Here is a 5,153-nt window from a genome sequence, read left to right as displayed (position 1 = left end):
AGAAGTTGAATCAAAGTAATACTACCCCTTTCCACCAAAGTACTTTCCATGCAATTCAAGCCATAAGATTTGGTGGAGTCTCTGTTATTAACATACAAAACCTTCGTTGATAAGGAAATTCCAACTGTAAACAGCTGCTTGGAGCTTGTAGTCGTCTGCATGTGTTATCTGCTACTACAATGGATGGATTTCAGCTGACAAAGAATATTGTTGCAAGTTAATTATTGAAATAAAGACTATACTCCACCAAGTCTTTGATCAAATCTTATCTTCATTGTCCGCATGTGTTACCTGCTACCACAACGGATTTCAGATATTGTTGCAAGTTAATTATTGAAACAAAGACTAGACTCTGTTGAAATTGTAATTTCAACTACAGTGACAGTTGAACAGCAGCAGCATGCTTTACTTCAGAAAAGCCATGCAGTTTTCTTTCTGCGATGCGATCATATCGCAAATCGCATCCTTATACCCCTTGCCTCATTTTGTTTCCCTTTGTTTTCTATGATTGCGACCTTGCGATGCGATCGCAAATCGCACATCGCAACTTTCGCCCATTGCCTGTTAAGTCCTCCGCTTTGTATCCGCCGATTGCGACACTGCGATACGATATCATCGCACATCGCACATCGCCGCTTCTCACCTCGTCTCATCCTCCCAATAATGTTTTTGCGATGCGATCCGCCGTTCATTTGCAGATCCGACGGCTGTGATTTGCTCTGGCTTGTATACGCCTCCACCATGCCTTATTTATGGTTTACCCTACCTTTGTGTTCCCAAGGAAGAAAGAAGGCTTTGCGCCATTGCTGCTCACCAGCTGCATTAAAGAAGAAGAATGGCTGAGAACAAGAAGGACGCGCCTCGAGCAGGTAAGTGCATTAAAAGGAGTATGGTTTCTTGCGTATTCCACTGCGTCCAACTCCTGCAGGTCAACAGAGTACCAGAAATGGCCGATTTTGTCAGCAGACTGTATCAGAGGCCCATAACATTTTGTAAATGCGGTTGGTGGCCATTTTTGACCCCTTCACGCATAACCCGGAAGATATATAGTTCTAGCTTTTTCTCAGTTAGAGTTGAGACAGAGAGAGAGTGAGAGAGGAATGTGAAAAGCACAGCCGTGCGTCAGTAACACGCAGCAGCGCGTGAATAAGAAAAAGGTCGCAGCAGCGAAATAGAAAATACAGCAGACATAGCAGTCTGAATTTTTTTTGTAAATCCCTCTGTGAGAGAGGAAGATCATTTTTTATAACAGCAGTTGTTTTTATTAATGAATAGAAATCTTTGGTGTGTGAAAACTCTGTCGGCTGCAAATAAATTTTAATTCTTCTTGGTGTGTGAAAACTCTGTCTGCTGCAAATAAATTTTAATTCTTCTGCTGTGTTAAAGATCCTGTGTTTGAAACAGAGCGTCGTTCTCTGTTCTGTTTTGTTTTGTGATTTTGTTTTTTGGAAATTTAGCAGAAAAATTCCCAACAGACTCCACCAAGTCTTATCTTGATTGCGTTTTTGGCACGGTTGAATGTCACATGTAAGTAAGTTTCAAAAGCGACAGGTTTAATTGGTGCAGCAACGGGCAGCAGCAGATCAAAGTTGATACGTTACGACTTTGCTTGCACCATGCTTGAAAAGTCACTCAAACAAACAAAGGTAGACCACACAAATCGCCCTCCTCATACCCTTTTGGGGGCGTCATCCAGAACAAACAATGATATCTTTTTGGACGCGTCATGAAAGTTTGCGTGCAGAATGAATAGTCACACGTAGACTAAAGAAATCGCCCATCTCAGACCCTTTTCTTCCACCCCTTAAATTGCATGCACATGAAAAGTCTTTGGCACGGTTGAATGTCATATGTAAGTAAGTTTCAAAAGCGACAGGTTTGATTGGTGCACCAACGGGCAGCAGCAGGTCAAAGTTGATACGTTACGACTTTGCTTGCACCATGCTTGAAAAGTCACTCAAACAAACAAAGGTAGACCACACAAATCGCCCTCCTCATACCCTTTTGGGCGCGTCACCCAGAACAGACAATGATATCCTTTTGGACGCGTCATGAAAGTTTGCGTGCACAATGAATAGTCACACGTAGACTAAAGAAATCGCCCAGCTCAGACCCTTTTCTTCCACCCCTTAAATTGCATGCACATGAAAAGTCTTTGGCACGGTTGAATGTCACATGTAAGTAAGTTTCAAAAGCGATAGGTTTGATTGGTGCACCAACGGGCAACAACAATTCAAAGTTGATATGTTACGACTTTGCTTGCACCATGCGTGAGAAGTCACTCAAACAAATCGACCTCCTCATACCCTTTTGGGCGCGTCACCCAGAACAGACAATGATATCTTTTTGGACGCGTCATGAAAGTTTGCGTGCAGAATGAATAGTCACACGTAGACTCGAGAAATCGCCCTGCTCAGACCCTTTTCTTCCACCCCTTAAAGCAAGTTTGCATGCACATGAAAAGTCCCTCAGAACAGACAAAAGTCACCTTTTCAAGAAAGTTTAGCCGTGCAACATGAAAAGTCACTTAGGAAGGGCAAAGGTACACAAGACAAATCAAGCTTTGCACATCAAAAGTCACAACAGATAAAGGCAGTCTTTTCCAGGCGTCAAGGAAGTTGGTGTGAAGCTTTTGAGAAATAAGAATTCAACCCCAAGACAAACCTGGCCTTTTCGACGCGTCAATAAAGTCGTTCAGGACAGACAAAGGTACATTAGACAAATCACCCGCTCAGAGACCTTTTGTCGGCAATGATAACAAACAAACGGTGCTCAAGAAAAGTTTGCTTGCACATCAAAAGTCACTTATAATTGACGAAGACGGTATTTTCCACGTGTCAAGAAAATTCAACAGCAATGAAACACTGTGCTTCTGAGCGATGAAAATTCAAAAGGTAGACAATGTTACTGGTAGAAAATATGTGAATAGTTTTTTTTGTTTTTTTGGTTGTATTCTTATCTTTAATTTATTAAAAAATAATTAATGAAATTAAAAATTTTGTAGGTTTTTATTTTTAATTTATTAAAAAGTAATTAATAAAACGTGGTTGTCATTACAATTTATTAAAAAATGAAACAAAAAGATAACCTAGCCATTGTTATAATTTATTAGGAAATAAAAGTTGGTTGTAGTTCCAATCAACAAATTCATCCACTCTCGTAAGAAAAATACTTAGTGATGGATCATTGCCACTATTTCTAATTGCCCAACACTACTACCTTGATATCAATTTCGTTGATTGTTACGAAACTAAAATGTTCATAAAGTTTCAATTAACTAGATTGGACAAACTAGAAACTTGGCAAACTCAATTATTTGTTCATTCCATTTAGTATAAAAAACCTCACAAAGATGTTGATAACCAGTAAGTGACAACAACTTATCAACTCTTTCACTGCATTCTTTTACGATTACCATTACTACTTTTAATAATTAAGTTTTAGATTTTATTATTTAGGTCTATTCTAGTTTACTTTACGTTTTATTAGTTTACTATTATAATAATATTAGGGTTTATGTGTTAGGTTTTATAATAATAATAATAGCACAATTACATGTGGTTTATAAAAGGTGGAAAATGACCATGTTAAATGGTAGAAAATGAGGCTAATGTGATTTTACTAGTGCTTAGAAATTCTACACAATGTTTTTCATCTTATCTGTGAAAAATTTTGCAAATATTGAATTCAATGATGGTCTCATTGTTCTTTATCTTATTGGTCAAAAATCCTAGAAATATTGAATTCCATGATTGTCTCATTGTTTTTCATCTTATTGGTTGAAGGAGAATGAATTAGATAAAAACAAAAGAAATAAATTAGAAACTCACTTCAAGGTGTTTTACATTCACATTTTTTGGACAAGTAAAAATTTTAAAGTTAAACATTCAATTTTGTATCTTATGTAATCTTTTAATGATTACTATTTTTATAGTTTTAAACTAAATTGGTGCTAAGTTTAAAAAGAATCTATGATTTCAAGAGGATGAAAAGTTGTAAATATCATGTGACAAGATTATCATCTTGTTAATTGAGTATTAGAATATCAATCTCTCTCCTCCCAGATGTCTTCTTAACACATTCATACTTTGCCTTTGGATGTTTCCTTAACACATCCATACCTTGTGTTTGTTACAATTTCACCACCTTGTAAATCCATTTCCCAAACCCTAGTCATCCATTGTCCAATGATGTAGAGGAAGAGAAACCCAACCAACTCTTTTGTAACCAAAAATGTAACTATCAAAGTTCTTCTATCAAATGGTTTTTTATTACAAGTATAAAAATAGAGGGTAATAGAGGATAATATTGAGACTGAGCATAAGAGGGTTGAAAGGTCATTCTCTCCACTATGTGTAGAGAAATATAACTATGCTCAGTATTCATAATTGTTATTATATTTATATCTTTATATTTTATTGTAAAAATGAAAAAGAGAAAACAAAAATTATTTTTGAAGCATGGGTTTCATGCTCTTTTCATTTGTCAAACTAGTTCAAGCACGTTCTTCATGCTTCTAGGATTTTATTGAGTCAAAAGAGTCATTATCAAATGTATAAGACCCTTCTTGGGCATTTGTAACATGAAAAAAATAAATTATTTTGTGTCAAGAAAATCTTTTTTTCCTCCCTCACCAAGTCGCCCTCGTGGAAGGCTATTCAACCCTGGAAAAGTGATATATACAAGATGAATTCAACATATTTGGGAATCTATTCAAGCAAGTTCTTTTAGTGAAAAGAAAGAAGGCAGAAAGGGAGCTTAGTCAAAGAAGGGAGAAGACAAAATAAAAGAAGAAAGAAAAACGAGTTTTAGAGAAACTTCTCGCTCACATGCGCAGAATTTTTAGGGTTTCTGTGACAATTGTAGGGGCCAAAATTTCTATAGTGACTGCACAGGACTAAAATGATGAATTTACAGGGGTCAATTTTGTTTTAAAGTAGACTTGAAGGGTGTTTATCATTTTTTACTCTAGTTGACTTTGACTACTTGGAAGGAGGGCTAACTTGGTGATTGGAGAGGGTCTTTGTCTTGGTCTAAAGGTCTTGAATGTCTCTTTGTTGTCTTGATTCTATAAGAATAATGCGAGTTTGACTAGGTATTCCCCTTGGAAAGGGATTTTTCCCTAGCTGAGATCCCACATACTGTGTTCTATT

The sequence above is a fragment of the Pinus tabuliformis genome, chromosome 7 (genome assembly GCF_031772625.1).
Source record: "Pinus tabuliformis cultivar Carrire ecotype Pingquan chromosome 7, CPIR1, whole genome shotgun sequence".
In the NCBI taxonomy this organism is placed as follows: domain Eukaryota; kingdom Viridiplantae; phylum Streptophyta; class Pinopsida; order Pinales; family Pinaceae; genus Pinus; species Pinus tabuliformis.
This window is presented reverse-complemented; position numbering follows the sequence as displayed.